Genomic DNA, 19103 nt, shown 5'->3' with positions numbered 1-19103 from the left:
ACGAATGGCAGAACATGGGACAATGGTCTCAAGCTGCGGTTTGGAAGGTCTACGTTGACCATTAGGAAACCTTTTTCACTAGGAGGGTGGTGAAGCATTGGAATGGTCTACCCAGGGAAGTAGTGGAGCCTCCATCCCTGAAGGTGTTAAAGTCTCACCTTGACAAAGCCCTGGCTGTGCTGATCTGATGGGTTTGGTCCTGCTTAGAGCAGGGGGCTGGACTCAATGGCTTTTTTTAGGTCTCTTCCAGCTCTATTGTTCTATGACTCTATGATTCTATGCTACTGCATGGCAAACTAGTGCACATAGACTTATTGGTTTGCCACACCGTAGAGTCCCACGTAGACAAGTCCTTAGAAATATACACTTTAATCACCAGGCTCCTTCAGCACCTTTGACAATCCCAGCCCATTGTGTCAGTTATTGTACTGAGCCCAAGACCAGTGGAGAGCATGCTACCAAACTTTCATTTCCCAGACCCTGATAGAGTCATTCAAGATTGCCCCTCAGTTCTTTACACTTTTAACTTTTGTAATGCTAACAACAAAAATGGGAAGCACCCAAGCAATGGATGTGGAAAGGGAACAGAAGAGGGTATCTGAGACAGATTAACTCAAAAGAGACCCTCTGGTCTGTTCTGGACTCACTGCTGCATACTCCAAGTAAGACCATCAGTTTGTCTAAACCACTTTTTTAAATCAATGAGTTGTGGGAAAGTTATCTATTTTTATGCTGTTGATAGGGCTCAGCCACTCCCTAGCCACAGGAATTGGGGAGGGACGCCACACGCTGTTCTTTTAAAGCTGGAGAACTCTCGGCTCCATAGAGCTCTCTCAGCTGGGAGGTTGGACCTAGAAGAGCCAGATGCACTGGCAAGCCTCTCTGTCGCTCTCTCTTTGTGTTTTGTTTCCCCTCCTGCACCAGGAGAATGACATGAAGTGACTTTCTCTTAACTACAAATATTTAGCTATTTGTGGGCTGTGCTCTTCTTCCCCTCTGAGCATTAGCCAATAGTCACATGCTGCCTCCTTTCAGAGCAAGGAGCTGTTTTGATGAAGTACAAGCAGGCTGCCTTCAGGGGGAATTGCTATAGAGGTTTTTTTTTTTTCTTTTAAAGAAAATTCAAATTCACTGGGTGCTCTTCATGTAAGGTGTGTGGTAACTATCTTCGTATCAACGCCAGCCCCAGACAGATTATTTTCTTTCCAGATCTAACTTCGACTTCCCCAAAATCTTTAACTTACTTCTAAGGGTGAAAACAGCAAAAAGATCCAGTGAGTCAAGTTGGAGACTTAAAAGGTAAGATGAGCTGGTGTTTAAATGTTGATTGCAAAGATTCTTTCTATGGTTGTAAAACTGCAGATTGCTGGGTACAGTGAGAGTTGCAAAAGTAGCAGGGAAATGTTATCTCCTCTGCCTAGACCACTTTTTGCAACCTGTAGTTAGGCATTTTTGGTAATAGTGTATAAAATTGCATGTTATCTGTAAATGAAAACTGCAGTGACTTAATGGGAAAAGAATGTATGGGGCAGAACTCTTGCAAAGGTTCAATAAGGACCATTGTAGGGTTTCTTATGGATTCCTCAATAACATGGAGAGGGGACTTGTTTGGGGAGTTCCTAGGGTTTTGTGGGGAAGGATGTGCCTGCAGATTCAGTGAGGAGAAAACATGAATTTGTTTCCAAAGTGCAGCAATTGCTGGGTTTCTTTTCCATGCCATCAGATGTCATGCCAGACTTTTTGATCCTTTGTAGAAGAATTTGGGGGGATGTGGAAGAAAATTTTTAAGCCTGGGTATTTCCAAGTACGGTTCCTTAAATCCAGTTAGGTCTCTGCACTGCTGAATAGCAAGCCACTTTTATTCAGCTGCTAATTATGGGCTTAGGAACCTGCCTTGAGGAATCTACATTGGGAAATGTCTGTCACTGGAGCAAGAGACGGGTACACATTTCTCCGTCCTAGAGGTGAGCACTGCCTGGTGTTTTTTCAAGAGGGTCAGAAGTAGGCAGATCTCATTTGCTTACATGATAATATGAAGAACCTTGCTTACCCTTTCTCATGTAATGATCATTGTAATACCAGAAAAGGTCTCCAAGAAAAAAAATAGAAATATTAATATTAGGATGAACAAATATAGCTCATATCCTTGGATTTGGCAAGCAGTGCCTTGTATTGACTGAAAATGTTTCCCAATAACCATCAATATTCCAAACACCCAGTTGAAAGGTGTCCAAGTCATAACAAAACTCTTGACTAAGGTTGGCAGCTTGAAAGTACCTTATTTGTAATAAAGCGAATACTAGCAACACCAAAAACTTCTGTCTGATGTCATTTCAAATCTTGTACGAGATAGAGGCAATGCGTGAACGCCAGTCATCTGTGTTTTAACCACCGTGTTATATATACCACTCCAGACAGAGCATGGGGTTAAAACACTGGTGGCCTGTCTATACTAGCATTCCCAGCTTTGTTATTAAGAGCGAAACTGAACTCAGGGTAACCACACTGGGAAATGTAGAAGAAAATATCCAGTGTAGAAAAACTTTTGAGAGAGCTTGAATGGTATCACATTAAGGCTCTGAAACAACAAGAAGTCCTGTGGCACCTTATAGAACAGATATTTTAGTCTGATTTGTTGGGCATTAATTACTCTGACAGGAAGATTTTTCTTAAGCAGTGAAAGAAATTGCCTGAGGAGGTTGTGGAATCTCTGTCAGTGAAGGTTTTAAAGAATAGGTTAAACAAACACGTATGAGGAATGATCTAGTTATCATATAGCACTCACTGGAGTGCAGGAGACTGGGCTAGATGACCCACTAAAGCCCCTTTTAATCCTCCACTCCTGATTCTACACTTCCACATACTTTGTTTGCATGGAAAATACAAAGCACAGAAGAGAAAGATCATCAGTGACCTTTTCCAAGCATATTTCTTTACCAGTTAACATCTCCACAGAAGATGTAGCATAGAGGTGAACCTAGGAATAGTAGAGAACTATAGCAAAAGTGCACTTCCACGTAACTTTTCCTACTATAAAATAAGAACCTATAGCTGACCTAATGTTCCTAATTGATATGAAGAAAATCCCATGCGATGAACATTAGTCTCTGGCAGAAAGAACAGATGCAGACAGACTGGCTGATCTTTGGGATCAGTAATATGGAAGGTCAAATATTTCACATCTAGCTTGGCTTGAATCTAGCCCCAGATTAGTTATGACTGAGAGCTGTCATTTAACAGCTTCTTAGGAGGTAAGTTTCCACATCAGAATGCTGCCAGCACAATTTGAAAGTGTTGCTGACACACTTTAGTGCTTGTCCACAGGGGGAATTAATTTGCCACATTTCAGTCATTGGCAGACCACTGCCAATGTAACTGCAGCAGTACAAACCTCTAGTGTAGACCACGCAGCCTTTATTTGCACTAGGAGAGCCTTCAGCAACAGAAATGGTTGTAAAACACACAGGTGCCAATTATGGCTTATAGAGCCTTTGCCTGTCTACACTAGGGAGTTTGCACAGATGTTGCTACATTGGAGCTGGAATCATGGAAAATCCGCAGTGTAGACAAAGTCATAGTGAAGAGCTCACACAGTCAATGAGCATAGAAAATGAATTGCAATCTTAAACCCAGGGCTGGTCCCACTGGTTCACAATTAAAGCACATTGAGAAAGCAATGTGAGGACCCTCTAGCTTAGGCTATGTCTGTTTTGGGGTAAACAGATAACCGCAATTTCCAGCACCTTTCTCAGGCACTACAATTCCCTTATGATTTCACGTACATTCTCTCTTTTCTGCTGCAGACATCGAACTTAATCACAACTGACCCACTTCTGCTTAGTGACTGCATAGTATAATAAAATGATCCAGAGAGGAAATGACAAAAGAAGAACACACACAATCCACATAACCCAAATGTACTTATATTAAATCCTTCAGCTTCCACCAAGCTCATGGGCAAAAGAAAGCTGCTTATTTAAAAATCAAAACCCAAAATACTCATGTAACTGAAATAGAAATTCTCCTCTATTGCAGCCACCCTGCAATCATTTGCACACAAACAACTTTGCACACAAGTATTTCTACTGACTTTTTCTGAGAAAAGTTTTGCATGAGGTCAAGTGGTTGCAAATTCAGTGCTAAAGGCAAGAGGAACTAGGTGCTTGATCCTTTGCAGCGTGAAGTCATTTCATTACAGTATTGCCAGCCTCAGAAATCATGAGCTGAGGCTCCCAAAAATCATGACTGCCTTAAAAATCGGGAGACTTCAAGACACAGGCTACAGTTACGCTACAGCACTCTGTCAACAGAAATCACGGTTGGAAAAGATTTCCAGATAAAACTTCTGTCGACAGAATGCAGCCGCACATTGAAAGTGAATCGAAAGAGTAATCCACTCTGTTGACAGATGTGCTCTGTCAGACTGCCCGGGTGCTCTCTTGACAAAAGAGGCAACACACACACACACACACACACACACACCGAGCACCCACACAGCTTTTTTTTGTCAACAGAATCTGTTGACAGCAGCGTTACGCCTCATGGCTGAGAGGCAGAACGCTGCTGGTAAAAGTGCTGTTTTGTCAGCAAACTGTCAACAAAACACATTTTGTGTGTGAACGTTCCACCAGCTTTCTCAACAAAACCAAGGTTTTGTTGGCAAAACTCGCTCCTGTAACTGTAGCCATGGTAATACCTCCTTTGGGGTTTCTTTTTCTTTGCCTTCTGATTTCTGAGACGTTAGGGTCCCATGTTTCATACTTTCAGACTTGTCTCTGCAACCCATGAGGGCTACAGACCTCCAGTTTTTGTCATGAAAGAGGAATTCTCATGCAATCTTCTGATGCCTACAGTTGAGGCTTTGTGGCTTACCCCAAATAGAGTGAGACTTGAAATAAGATCACAAGAATTGGTAAGCCCATCAATGGCAAAGCTCCCGTGAACCTCAGGAAAGCAAGATCTGGTCCTAGAATGTAGTCCCCAAACTTTTTGCTTTCATGACCCTGTTTCCAGACTGCATTGCTTCCCACAACCCCAGACAGCATGGTGGCCACCATTTTGTAGAGTAAAATGGTGCCCACTGCACACAGACTCATGACCCTGTCCACTGATAGTATGACCCCAGCTGGGATTCTGACCCATAGATTAGGAACCCCTAACCTAGCCAATCCATTCAGGGACTCTGTTATAAAACAACAGACTATAAAATAAACATGATATGCTGTGAGGTGGATCCTGCAAACACTACCTCACAGTTTCACTGGGTTAAGTGGGACTGGGGCTACTTGTGCAAGTGAAGTTAAGCAGTTGCTTAATTCTAGCCTTGGGATCTGTATATGACCAATGGTTCTGAGGCATAGCACAGAGGAATATACATGCGTGCTCTAACTGAAAGGAAAATATATAAGTAATCACATGGTTGCTGCAAGCTGATTCAACCCTGTGCCATATAACCCACCAAGGTTTTCAGGTTGTTTTGTATTTTCTGGCTACCTCTAACTCCATCTTTGAAGTTAAAATATAACAATAAGGATTTTAAAAAAAGTGTAAAACTGCTGTCCCAGTTCAGTGTTTGCAGGGTGTTCCTGCACCCCTCCTCAGAGAGAACTAAATCTGGCTCACATCGTTAAGCGCAACAGAATTGATACTTTGGTATGATTATACTTTATTTTGAAAACATCCCCATTAGCATCTTATACTTGCATCTATATCTTGTTTATGCAATTAATCAGTATAATTTTCCAGTGTAATTTATTCAAACCCCACCAGGTGCTCAGGCACAGGAGATAAGGAATTATTAAGAATAACAAAAAGTTAATCATCTCTGAAATGTTTGGGGGTGATTTTAATTTGGGATAGATTTTGTTCTGATTAAGCATGGCTGCCACCTTCTGGTTGCCTACATTCCTACCAGGTAGCTGCAGCTGTGCTTAGATAAATAGTTCAAAGCACTGCAGCTATGCAAAGGACCCCAAAATAAAGGGATCTGTTATACTCACAATATACAAACAAGCAGTAAATACAAATCACAAGTTCAGTCCAGTTTTTACCCAAAGTTGGATGTTTGGCCACTATTTTTTGAACAAGGGATTATTGGTAAATTTCATGTCTGGATTTGGACTCTGATTTGGAATACTTCAGATCTAAGCTTTGATTCAGAATCAGCCAACTACAGACAGAAACTGCTTTAGTTTTTAAAAAGTCCGATTGATTATGACTGTATCAGTAAAAACATTTGGTTGTGTTTGTAAATTCCATGCAAGCCCTATCAGAGAAGGGGCCAGGAGGTCCATTTGGCCCCAGGCATCAGGAGACAAAGGGGCCTCAAATTTTAATATTATTTTACCAAGTAATTTCCATTTATTATACACCTTGCAAGTTATAACATAGAGAACAAAAGAAGATATATGTACCTGCAAATATTGATTTAAATCACTGGGGGACCGCAGACCCTCGCCAATATTTTGGTCACATCTGAATTTTCATTGGCGTGACTGGAGACTGAAGCAGCTTCTGTGACTAGTGAGTCTACATTGTTAAATGCTATTTACTCTCTTTGCATAGTTTAGAGGTTTTGAAAGTCGTAATTAATTCTGTTACTGTAAAGTGATTTTGCTTGGTCTGAGGGTGAGTTTAACCTTTAAATTAGAAGTTTATCTCTGCACAGGAGATTTTTGTATCCTTTTTTTTTTTCCTTATGTGTCTTCATGCGCAATTACCATATCAGGCTCATCTGTAAGCTACCTCTCACCCAGTTTATCTATTCAACTTTAAAGACTTGTTTTTTATAATAAATTTTTAGTTCTAGTTTAATAAACTTTATGTCTAATCTGGCAATCAGCCCATGTTCCTATTCACAATAGCACACAAGTTATTACAGGAGTTTAAAAACAGAAACATATTAGCGATGAAATTTCAAGACTTTGAAATATGGCTGTAAGGGCCGTAGCAATTAACACCTCCAAACCATTATTATATAATATTCATTGCAAAGTATATACAATTAAAATTTTGTATAACCAATACCTTTTGCGAAGTAATCTATTGTATGTTACTGTGCTTTAAAAGAGCTGATACATAAATGATGTGAAGATTTGAAAGTGGTACACATAGGAGACAGCAAAAGCAACAGAATGAACCAGCAGTTCAGAGTTTAGAGCCAATAACTTCATTTCTCATAGAAAAGGCTCCTCAGCCATTAGACAGTGATCATACTGCCAGTGACTCTTCCAGTTCTGATGATAAAAACTTTGTACCCACAAATGACATGTCAGTGCCACTGCTTCAAATTGAGGAGGTCATTAATCAAGGCACAGACATGCCAATCGTAGCAATAAATGCAGAATCTACGCTCAATTTAGAGACTGTACGGGTGGAAAATGGGGAATTTGGAGATGCTGTGCAGCAAGAGCAAGAACTTATGACTAGCACAGGAGACAGTGTAACAACAGTAGCATCAAAACCTGATATTGGACTTCTTGATGCAACGGCTGTGTCTACACTACAAAAATAACTTTGAAGTTGCTTCATTCAAAGTACAGCTTTGAAGTAAGCAACTTCAAAGTAGAGCTTCTACACACACCCTACTTTGAAGTTAAACTTCAAAGGGCATTCCTGGGAATGGAGTAAGGAATTTGAAGTTGGGTTCCCTACTTCAAAGTTAATGTCGAAGTAAGGAAAAAAATGTGTGTAGACTCTCTGCTGGCTGCTTCAATATAGCGCCTAACTTCGAAGTTAGTTCTTAATATAGACACACCCAGAAACTGAGAACTGAAAAAAATTCCTTGAGTGCATATTGAATGTCATTTTATTTCTTTCTGAATGGGTTTGCCTTTTTTTGGTTCCAGTCAACATATTGGAGACCCTGCAAATGGAAACTTTCTCGGTATACTTGAGCTTCTTAGCAAGTATGACCCACTTTTATCAGGCCACGTTAAACACATTCGCGAATCACAAGAAAGTGGGAAATGCATGCAGGTCCATTATCTGTTCTCCAGAATACAAAATGAGTTTCTTGAGCTGTGAGGGACATTTGTGCAAACAACAGCTCTTGAAGAGATACTGTATGGGCTTGTCTATACTAGCTCCCTCCTTCAAAGGGAGCATGTAAACAAGCCTGATCAGAGAAGAGCAATGAGATGCCGTGGGAGTAAGGGAACTTCAAAGTTGCACAGGTACTTTGAAGATGCTGGTGACTATACTGCTTGCTGCCACTTTGAAGTTAGCAACTTCGAAGGTCTTGAAGCAGGAATTAGGCTAATGAGGTGCTGCATATGCACTGCATCACCTCATTGCTATGCTCTGATTGGACTCATTTACATGCCCCTTTTGAAGGAGGGGGCTAGTGTAGACAAGCCATATGTGAAGTATTTTTTCCATTATTATTGATGCAACTCCACACTGTTCTCATAAAGAACAGACAACCATGGTTGTTTGACATGTTAAAATTGCTGGAAGTTCAAAGGTTCCAACTGAAGAATAATTCATTTTGTCTGATAATTTCATGAAAAAAAAGGAAAAGAAACAGCCATTGATGTATTAGAAATTCTGGAAGGCTTCAAATGACATTTTCAAGTCTGCATTGGCCAACCCTAGGACAACGGATCCAATGTGGCTGGGAAGTACAATGGTTTACAAGCAGTGCTTTGTGAGCAAAATACAAACTGTATTTTCTCCTCTTCTGTGAACAGGACACTAAATCTTGTTGGTATTGACTGCCAGAGGTGGAAAAAGCACCCCAAAGTTACATGAATACAAGTACAGCTGCTTTGGGAGGAATGTACTTAAGTACAAGTTACTGATGTCCCTCTGGAAAACTACGGGGTAAAAGTACAGACATGCACACGCCCACAGCCACACACACATCACATCTAGATTGTACTCAAGTATCCAGAAGTGAAAGCAGCTGCACTTTTACTCAACTAACTTTTTGGATACTTTTTGCACCTTTGTGTGATTGTGTTGATTCATGCGAGGAAGCAACCACTTGCTTCGTAGCAATCGTACAACCTTTTCAGTGGCAGCCCTGAAAAGTGGGAAATTCCAGAGCAGCCTCTGCCAGTTTCCCTTCATGCATATCAACAACAACATGGTCAGCAAGAAATGATGGCCTCAAACCAGTTGAACTCTGTGAGAGAGGCTTTAAGTGAGCTTGAATCTCTTACCTTCCCTAACTCAGGCTCACTGTGAGCTCAACATAATTCAGAAGTATACACCTAAATTTGAATGTATTTTAATATCGTCCAGATGGACGAAGCTGCTAAAAATGATCCACAAAACGAATCTTGTAACTGAAGCACACTGTGCTACATGGGATGTTGCGAGGAATAGCATTAAATGACGTTTTAAAGAGAGTCAAAACATTCATGCTCAATGGGACACAGGGCTTTCTGAAAAAACAAGAAGTCCTGTGGCACCTTATAGACTAACAGATATTTTGGAGCATAAGTTTCCATGAGCAAAAACCCACTTTGTCAGATCTTCTTGTTGTTTTTGAAGATACGGACTAACGCGGCTACCTCTCTGATACTTATCAGTCCTTTCTGAGTCCAGATCAGTAGCATGGGTACTGATATTTCATCTGTTTCCACCAAGCACAGCTGCGGGTCTCAAACTGATGCAGAAAGGCACTATCAAGTCTTTTTGGTTATTTTTATTTTGTTTTGACTGATTCCATTGAATCTGGTCTTACCCATCAATTTGAGCCCTTGCAACAAATGTGTACCCTTTTTGGGTTCCTTTGGGAGTTCAGAGACCTAAGTGATGAAGATCTATATTCAGCAGCTGAACAGTGTCAACAAAGGGAAAACAATAAAATTTCAAGAGATTTCTGTGACACAATAGTCTTCCTGAAACATATACACTTCACCAGCTTCAAATTGTACTGTAAGCCAAAAGAACAGCTTTTAGAAATATTGTCTCAGCCTGTCAACTGTATTTCCTAATATCACAATTGCATTACATATGTTTGTCAGTCTCCTTGCATCGGTGGCTTCAGGTGAAGGCATATTCAATGTGTTAAAAACAAGTACATATCTGCCATCATTCTACAATGAGATGAGCGCATTTGAATGGGCTCACAAGGCTTAATATTAACAGTGATGTTGCATGTAAATTAAACAGTGATGTTGCATGCAAATTGTTGTCTCTTCAGTTATCAACAAGTTTGCACACAGCAATGCTAGAAATACATTCCTAAAATGGAAAGTTTTGCTTGCAATGGAAACTCACAATTAAAGTTACATTTTTAACATACAGTAAACCCTCGATTTAGTGGGCCCTGATATAATGGACTTTGGAAATAATGGACACTGTCTGCCAGCCCCCCTCTAAATAAATGGTGGAGGTTCACCAGAGCCACCGCTGGGGCTGGAGGAGCAGCTGGGGCCATCAGAGCTGGAGGAACCGGGGCAGGGGTTGCAGCAGGGCACAGGAGCTCTTCTCCCCCAGCCCCATGTGCGTGGAGCATGTCGGCACCCAGCCACTGATGCCTATAATGGTGCTTAGCAGCAGCCATGATGTCAGAGGCTGCTGCCCACTGGCAGGCTGGGGGCAGCCACACTCTACCTTTGCGTGAGCGGCTCGGAGATGGGGGCTGGAGGAGCCACAGTGCTGAGAGCTGCAGGAGGTGGAAGGAGCCAGGCCGGCATTCAGCTCCTGTCCTGGTAATTGGGAGAGGGAGGTGGAGGTGTGAGGGGAAGCTGGGGAAGGAAAGGGGGGCGCAGAGAACAGGAGTGAGTAAAGGGCTGGGAAGGTCAGTGCATCATCATATGGTATAACCATTTGGCTATACCGGACTTCAGCATTAATGGCCACCCCTTGCCCCCATTAGTCTGTTAAATCAAGGGTTTGCTGTACATGCTATTGGCATAATGACTTAATTGTTAATAAAGAAATGTCTCAAGTGTTCATTTTCACCTATTCTTTTGGTTTTAGTATGACCATGCGGATGGGAGGTTATCTGTGTCAGGGACCTGGGGCTGGGGCTGGGGCTGGGGCTGGGCTGGAGCCTCTAAATTCAAAGTGGCCCAGGCCACTGTCATGCTCTGAGAGGGCCTGTTTACATGTACCTAACTTCAGACAATGCAAAACTAATCTCAGTTATCATCAGCTAGCAAATCAATTCTTTGAACAGATACAGACGAGAGCTGTCACATATTTTGGTTGCTATTGTCAGCCTACTTGTTTGAATGTGGCATGTATTCGTGAGTGGGTTTTTAGTTTTGCTTACAAATGACTCATGATTTTAAAGGAAATTTTTTTTTTATTTAGAAACCTAGCAGCCCAGCTCGGGCACACGAACGCCATCCTCCCAACTTACTTACTGCAAGTGTCTATTAAGTTAAATGACGTGCCTGAGATCACTCAGATACTTGCTGTCAGTAATTTTCTTCCCCCTTTTCCCCACACTTTGCCCCTGCTTTCTGTCCTATGCGGCTGATTTGTCAGTTTTCATTTCATTTTTTTTCTATCTGTAAAATTCTCATTGCGTCAGTTTCCTTTTATCAGAATTTCCAGATCTGAAGGAGTGGGTCTGCCCCATGAAAGCTCATCACCTAATAATTTATTATGTTAGTCTTTAAAGTGCTACAGGGCTAATTTTTTGTTTTGTGAAGAAACAGACTAATGCAACTACCTCTCTGTGACTGGTCTAAGAGCCCACTAAGCAGTGGAAGTATTGGAAATGTGTAAGACGATGTTGACATCCTGTGGTCTTAATATTTGGTATTTGTATTTCCATAGTGCCTCTGACCCCATTGTACTAGGCACAACACAAACACAGAACAGAGACGGCCATTGTTCCAAAGAGTTCACAGTCTTAAGCAAACTCTTGCAGGTAAACCCTTACCATGCCTTCATGTATTAATTCTTTCTCCCATACATCATCTGAAACTTCTTGCTTGAGGGTGAAGACACTAAGCTTTTTAAAGTGGATAATGGATCTTTTTGTTTTTGTTCATCTACTTCAAACATTATAAAATGCTACTGCTAAGAGATTTAAGCTGGGTCAAATCAGGCAGCCCCACAGTCTAAACTGCTTTATCTAAAGCAATGAAACTGAACATAACCTGCAAAGGGGAACAGAGGCTACATAAGGAAATTAAACTTGGCCATGGATGAAGGTTTGCCTACTCCACTTTGACAAAACAAAACAGCAGAAATGTAGCAACTTTAAAGACTAACAAAATGATTTATGCGGTGATGAGCTTTCATGGGACCAGCCCACTTCATCAGATCGACTGCATTTCCAATACAGGCTGGCATCTGTAACTAAACCCAGCACTGGCACACAAACGCTGTCGTCCCAACTTAACTTACCGCAAGTGTCTATTAAGTTAAGTAGGTACAGAAGCCAATCTGTATTGGAAATGTAACTGAGCTGATGAAGTGGGTCTGTCCCACAAAAGCTCATCACCTGATAAATCATTGCATTAAAGTGCTTACTGATTGCTGTTTTGCTTTGTTAGAATACAGAGTAACACAGCTACCTCTCTGTTACTAGTCCACTCAGAGTCACAGAGGATGGGATCTTACCCGCTGCTGGGAAGTGATTCTGAGCAAACCATTAGATCAGATTTGCTGACCCACATGCAAATCTCGGGGCCCCCTCTAGAGACAGTCAGGCAGGTTCTTTACAAATAGCAGCAGGTGTGATAGCTTACATGTCATTCAGAGTCTGCCTCTGAGCATTTCTAATACTGTATCCCCCAAGAAATACTTATGTGAGAGAGAAAATGTGGGGGGTAAATCTTATGTGGGGGGTAAATCTTTATCTTCATAGCACTTCTTTCAAAGGCCCCTGCCACAGATATTGAGTTATCCTAATAATCTTTTTAGCATCTGAACCATTTACGTGTGTAACAGAGCGGCCCCCTTGTTGAAGGGCCAGAGATCTGGGACCAGCCAGCTCCATACACTGATCAGATGCAGCTGAGAAGTGGATAGCTGCTCCTTATAAAGAGCTGCAGGAAAGTACAGCAAGATGGAGGACCGTAGAGAGTTGCCGCAGGAAGGGACAGTGTCCTACAGAAGTGCTTAGGAAAGGAAAACTCCAGGAGGGAAGCCCTAGGAGCTGCAGCTGGATAGAAAGCCCCAAATGGAAGTTCTGTGTTTCTTTTGTGAATTTGCTGGAGCTTTGTACTATGAATGGTGCCTGAAGGCAGGGCTAAAACTTGATTTGGGCATGGGACGTTTCCCAGCCTGATGAATAAGACTACGGTCTTCCAGCAACAGAAGGGCTGAATCACCAAAGGAAGATTATAGGGACATTGTTCTTCAAGAAGTGCATCCCATGTTATCTGAAACTTGTCCTGCTAGTTAGCGTCCCACTGTAAACCCTCATCCCGCATTTAGATTTTGGTAGGCTAACATGTAGGGCTCCTATGAGGAGAGGGAGGGACTGGTGATGGCATTAGTCAAGAGGAATGCAGGAAGGTGCCCTTCAGACTTTCCCACAAAACTCGTCCAGGACTGTCCCCTTTCCACTCCCACGCTCAGCCCATAGCTCCATTGCTTTTCCAGAACCAGGCTGCCATACTTGCAAAGGCAAGCAGAGAGGTTGTGCCTGCGTGCAAAAAGCCACCCAAGCTCATCTGAATGTATAGCTTGTGAACTACCGCTGCTGAAAAGAGTAATGGGATCTGGGTTGTCGCAAAGCAGCCAGTAATGCTGTCAAAGCAAACCAGACGGCCCACAACAGAATGTCATAGGTTGCCATATTTATTTATGAAAGAAACTTTGAATCCATATTTCCAGACGCAAAATGTTGATGAATTGATCTCTGCATACTCCTTACTAATACATTACCAGACAAATGGTGGTTTTGGCAGAGTTCAGCAATAAAGAATAAATTTTAAATTACAACTAAAATAACACAGGTTTAGAAGTATCAGAGAGGTAGCCGTGTTAGTCTGTAGTTTCGAGAACAACAAGAAGTCTTGTGGCACCTTATAGACTAACAGATATTTTGGAGCATAAGTTTTCATGGGCAAAGACCCATTTCATCAGATGCATGAGTGGGGGGCTGGTTTCAGAGGGGTATTTAAAGAGTGGGGTCCCAGTAAAAGGGAGGGCCAGAGCTGAGAAGGTCTAGTCAGCAAGGTGGAAATGGCCCAAGATCAATAGTATTTGCTTAAAGGTGGCAGCAGGTCCCCATTCTGAGTAGAGCACTTTGCCCTTACTCTTTGCTTCAAAAAAAAAAAAAAAAGCTTCAGCAACTCCACCCAATGGTGAAATACCTAGTAGTAGTATGTTCCCTAATTCAACTGTTCAGGAAAACATTAGGTGAGACTTTGTGGTGTTTTATAACCAGGTGACCTCACTGACTTTGACTGAGCTGTAAGTATTCAGTACACTGTGGAAGGTTAAAGGATTATTTGAGATGGTAAACACCTAATAGCAGAAACCTGATTGATGTCTAGAAAGCATTTCACTTACTGTGTCGGTCTTGAGTTTGAATCATGCGTATGAGATCCTACTGGAAGTATAATTTGGAAAACCTGAGCACTATGCTACTGTAGGGTGCGAGAAGAGTTTGTAACAGTCTCATGAGAGCAGATCGACCCCTCTGTGAATCCTCAGGAGAATCTAAACAGACCAGTCTGTGCAAGGTAAAAAGCTGCAAACTAACTGCCATGGGAACAGCTGCAGAACAAGCCACGCTTGCCAAGATTTCAGGGCTACACTGGCAGTCGGCCACAAGAGATAGTGATAAGAAATGCATAGGCAATTTTAGGCAATCTTACGTTAATGAGTTCAGCTTTATCAGCTAGTGTTAGGAGGCCTGTTACTGAGCCTCTCCCCGAGCGAAGCTCTGGCGCGTCGGGTCTTCCCCCACAGGTGACTGCGGCATCTCCGGGGCTCCCGCTGCGGGTGTCACGTGCTTTCAATAAACCAAATATAGCACTCGCCTTCTGGGTGCAGCCTCGTCTCTGGGGAACCCGAGCCTGGTTGGCTACAATTGGCGCAGCGAGCAGGGTTCTCCAGGTACGATGCCTTTTTGGTCGAAAGCGGGGGAGGCAGGGAAGCCAGCGCTGTCCCTGCAGTGCATACCAGGATGGCCCTCGACAGAGCGATGGGGGCTGGTAGCACGGATGGTGGCCTGTTGGGCAGCCCCGGCAGACTGGTCGGAGTTGCAGGAAGCAGCAGGCGTGACGCCAGTACAGGTAGAAGGGGAGTTGCATCGGCTGCGGCTGAGCCGCCGGCCGGGGACGGACAAAAGGGCGGCGGGAGAGGTAGCTTGGCTTTTCCTAACTGCCCTTCAGGCCCTGGATGATGAGCTTCTCTGCCTGCAGAAGGCGCTGGCGGGGAAGGAGCAGGAATGTCGCAATTTGGCGAATGCGTGGGCAATAGCGCAGGAGGTGGTTACCTCGCAGTCCGAAAGGACGCAGGAGTTAACCCATCGGTGTGAGGTGTCGGCAGCGAGAGTTGCGAATCGGCGGCGCGTGAAATTAGGGAAAGCACTGGTGTCGATGGCCCAAGTCCGTGCGGTCCTTGCGCTAGCTACTTGGGACCCTGAGACCTGGGATGGGAACATTTGGAGCTCTTCCTCATTGAGAAGGAGGAGGAGGAGGTGAACGGGGAGGCTGTGCAAACCGACCCGAGACAGGCGCGCCCCATTCGGGAGATGAAGTCAAAAGGGGGGCAACTGCGCTCCGATGTCTGGCGAACGTTTAAGACAAGTGAGTTGCAGGAGCTGGTGAAGAGTTTTAAGCAGGAACCAGGGGAAGGCCTGTTGGCCTGGCTAGTGCGTGTATGGGACAACGCGGGCAACTCTGTGTTGTTGCTGCCTGTGGAACTCCACCAGATGGGTGTGTTGTCCCAGGATTCACAGGTCAGACAGATGCTGCAGACCATACAAGGCCTGAACGATGCCCAGGGAAACGCCGTGGAAGCGCCGTCCCTGTACCGCTGGTTGGCTGCGGCGGTGGACACTGTCTACCCCTCCCCAGGGGAACTGGAAGCCTTAGTGAGGCCCTGGTGTACGACCCCAGAAGGGGTGAGTGCGCTGCGGCAGCTGGGCATGGCGTGGGCTGTGGCTTTCATTGACCTGGGACCGGACGATGTAGCGGTCCAGAAATCCATCAAGGCCACTTTGTTACGCCTTGCCCCTCTTGAGCTGAAGGCCTCCCTTATGGCCGTCGTCATGGCAGCAGGCGGGACTGTGGGAGAGTTGGTTGGAACGTTGATGCAGTTAGAGGCTGTCATAGGCGGCGCAAAAGCGGTCCACACCGCAAAAGGAAAGGGTGGTCGGGCAGGAGCCTCTGGACAGGAAAAAGGACGCGCTAAGGTGACTCGGAGAACTGTGTGGCTGGATTTACTGAAGGCAGGAGTGCCCCGTGAGGAGATCAATGGTTTGCCAACACCAGACTTGTACAAGCATTGGTTACAACTGCCACCTACTCAGCGGAGTGAGGATGTGGGTGCCTCCAAGAGGGCTGGCGAGACTCAGGCACCACGGAAAGGTACAGGAGCTGGGGGGAGGACCGAGCCCAGCGCCCCGGTCGACAGGACCCTTCCCCCTAGGAAGTGACGGGGAGGCGGGTCCCCTGCGGCACGGGCTGTGGAGGTGCGACAGGTAGAAGGGGACCGGCTCCCATTCGTCCCGTTAACCATCAAGTGGCCCCGGGGAGGGGAGCAGCATGTGTTAGCTCTGTTAGACACTGGAGCTGAAGTGACCATTCTGCATTCTACCCAGACTGCAGGTCATGCGGTGGTCGTGCAGGGCCTCAGAGGAGCGGAGACCACCGCTTATTCAGTGGAGGTCACCCTAATGCTGGGGAAAGCCCCTCCCTTTCGGGCAACTGTGCTGGCTGCACTGTTAGGTGAATACATCATTGGCATGGATGTTTTGCGTGGCCGGTGTGTGGATACGCAGTATGGACTGTTTGCCTTTGGGCACCCCCCATACATTCGGGCAATCAGAACTGTGGAGCCCCTACTGTGGGAACATCCCAAATGGGACCCTGTGCACCTGCTGGTCCCCCAGACCCTGGTGTCAGTCAAGCAATACCGCATTCCTGGTGGAGAGCATGAGATCAGTGACACTATTGCTGCATTGCTACAGGCGGAGATTATCCACCCTACGCTGAGCGCCTTCAACAGCCCCATCTGGCCAGTGAAGAAGCCAGAGGGCTCGTGGCACATGACAGTGGACTATCGAGAACTCAATAAGGTGACCCCAGAACTAACGGCCGTAGTTCCGGACATGGTTACCATCCTGGAGCGCATCACCGTGGCGGCTTTGCCTTGGCATGCCGTCATAGACCTGGCCAATGCGTTTTTCTCTATTGACATTCATCCCGAGAGTCAGGAGCAGTTTGCCTTCACATGGCTAACAAAGCAGTACACGTTTACCGTGTTACCACAGGGCTTTAAGCACTCCCCGACGATCTGCCATCAGCTGGTGCAGGCCGATCTGGAGCGTCTGGACCTCCCTGACCAGACGGCCTGCTACCACTACATCAACGACGTTATGATCTCAGGACCAGATGAACCGACTGTTCAAGCTGCCCTAGACACCATTGTAACAGGTTTGCAAGAATGGGGGTGGGCTATTAACCCAAAGAAAGTGCAGGGGCCAGCCACCAGTGTGGTCTACTTGGGTGTACTGTGGATGGGTACAGACAAATGCGTTCTGCCGAAAGTGCGGCATATCATCCAGGCGTTCCCCACACCCTCGTCGAAACAGCAGTTGCAAACCTTTCTGGGCCTTCTCGGTTGCTGGCGTGCTTTTATCCCGCACCTTGCTTTTCTTATGCATCCTTTACAGGAGCTTGTATGCAAAGCCACCCAGTGGAACTGGACAGAGAAGCACCAACGAGCCTTTGATCTCTGCAAAGAGGCAGTGGTGACACACGCCCGCCTCACTGCGCCGCTGCAGGGCCAACCTTTTGAACTGAAAGTAACAACCGTTGGCAACGTGACATCCTGGGGTCTGTGGCAGCAGGTAGGAACCCAGCGAAAAGAACCTATCGGCTTCTGGTCACGAACCCTCCGCGGAGCCGAAGGTGGGTACACCCCCCTGGAAAAGCAGATCCTAGCAGTGGTGTGGGCTTTGCAGAACACTGAGCGGGTCACGGGCGTCGGCCCTGTTACTGTACGGACCCCACTCCCCTTAATGGGGTGGGTCACAGGTACCTCTGAACTGCTGTCGCAACAGCCTCGAAGTGGGACCCACGTATCAGTAACAGCTCCAACATATAGGTAGCATTGGCACAAACTGCCATCAACGCGTCTGCCTTTTGTCTGCCCCACAGTATGGCCGTGGGACAGCTCATGGACACATGCTTTATAGGCGTCAGTGCTACTCCTGCTCTCTTGCAAAACTATACCCTTTTGTGTAACTTTGCTTTCACTGCTCTCACATGCTATTGTCAAGCCTGTTCCACAGGCGCAGGCTGTGTTGCCAGAAGAGCATCAACCACCTCACTTGATTCCTACTAGCCTTGGAATTCACAAAGGGGTTGCGGGGAGGAGCGTAGGGTGCGAGAAGAGTTTGTAACGGTCTCATGAGAGCAGATCGACCCCTCTGTGAATCCTCAGGAGAATCTAAACAGACCAGTCCGTGCAAGGTAAAAAGCTGCAAACTAACTGCCATGGGAACAGCTGCAGAACAAGCCGCACTTGCCAAGATTTCAGGGCTACGCTGGCAGTAGGCCACAAGAGATAGTGATAAGAAATGCATAGGCAATTTTAGGCAATCTTATGTTAACGAGTTCAGCTTTATCAGCTAGTGTTAGGAGGCCTGTTACTGAGCCTCTCCCCAAGCGAAGCTCTGGCGCGTCGGGTCTTCCCCCACAGGTGACTGCGGCGTCTCCGGGGCTCCCGCCGTGGGTGTCACGTGCTTTCAATAAACCAAATATAGCACTCGCCTTCTGGGTGCAGCCTTGTCTCTGGGGAACCCGAGCCTGGTTGGCTACAACTACTAATAGGATATTTTTGTTGATTGAAGAGTCTGATACCAAAACTGAATTTTTGGACATAGCCATAATATGTGTGTATTGTCACAGTCACATGAACTCCCACCTCCTGCAGTCATCATTTTCAAGTTGTGTCATTTCAGTACACTTTGATGTGCCAATAGGCACCAGCCAGGATTTTAT

General features: G+C 45.2%; 1 protein-coding gene across 4 annotated transcripts in view; it reads left to right on the top strand.

Annotated features, from left to right (window-relative positions):
* Positions 1-865: 865 nt before the first annotated feature.
* Positions 866-19103, top strand: part of CYSLTR1 (cysteinyl leukotriene receptor 1) — a 32809-nt gene continuing 14571 nt past the window's right edge. For 2 of the 4 annotated variants that reach the window (XR_012647337.1, XM_075007976.1), the window contains exon 1: positions 866-1299. The gene's annotated coding sequence lies outside the window, so the exon portion shown is untranslated. Of the gene's footprint in view, positions 1300-17582; positions 18009-19103 lie in introns of those variants that run through there. The other 2 variants (XM_075007978.1, XM_075007977.1) reach the window with 2 other exon arrangements.

This window comes from Carettochelys insculpta, chromosome 13, assembly GCF_033958435.1.
Source record: "Carettochelys insculpta isolate YL-2023 chromosome 13, ASM3395843v1, whole genome shotgun sequence".
In the NCBI taxonomy this organism is placed as follows: domain Eukaryota; kingdom Metazoa; phylum Chordata; order Testudines; family Carettochelyidae; genus Carettochelys; species Carettochelys insculpta.
Note: the sequence above shows the minus strand (reverse complement) of the source record. Positions and strands in the feature narration are given on the sequence as shown.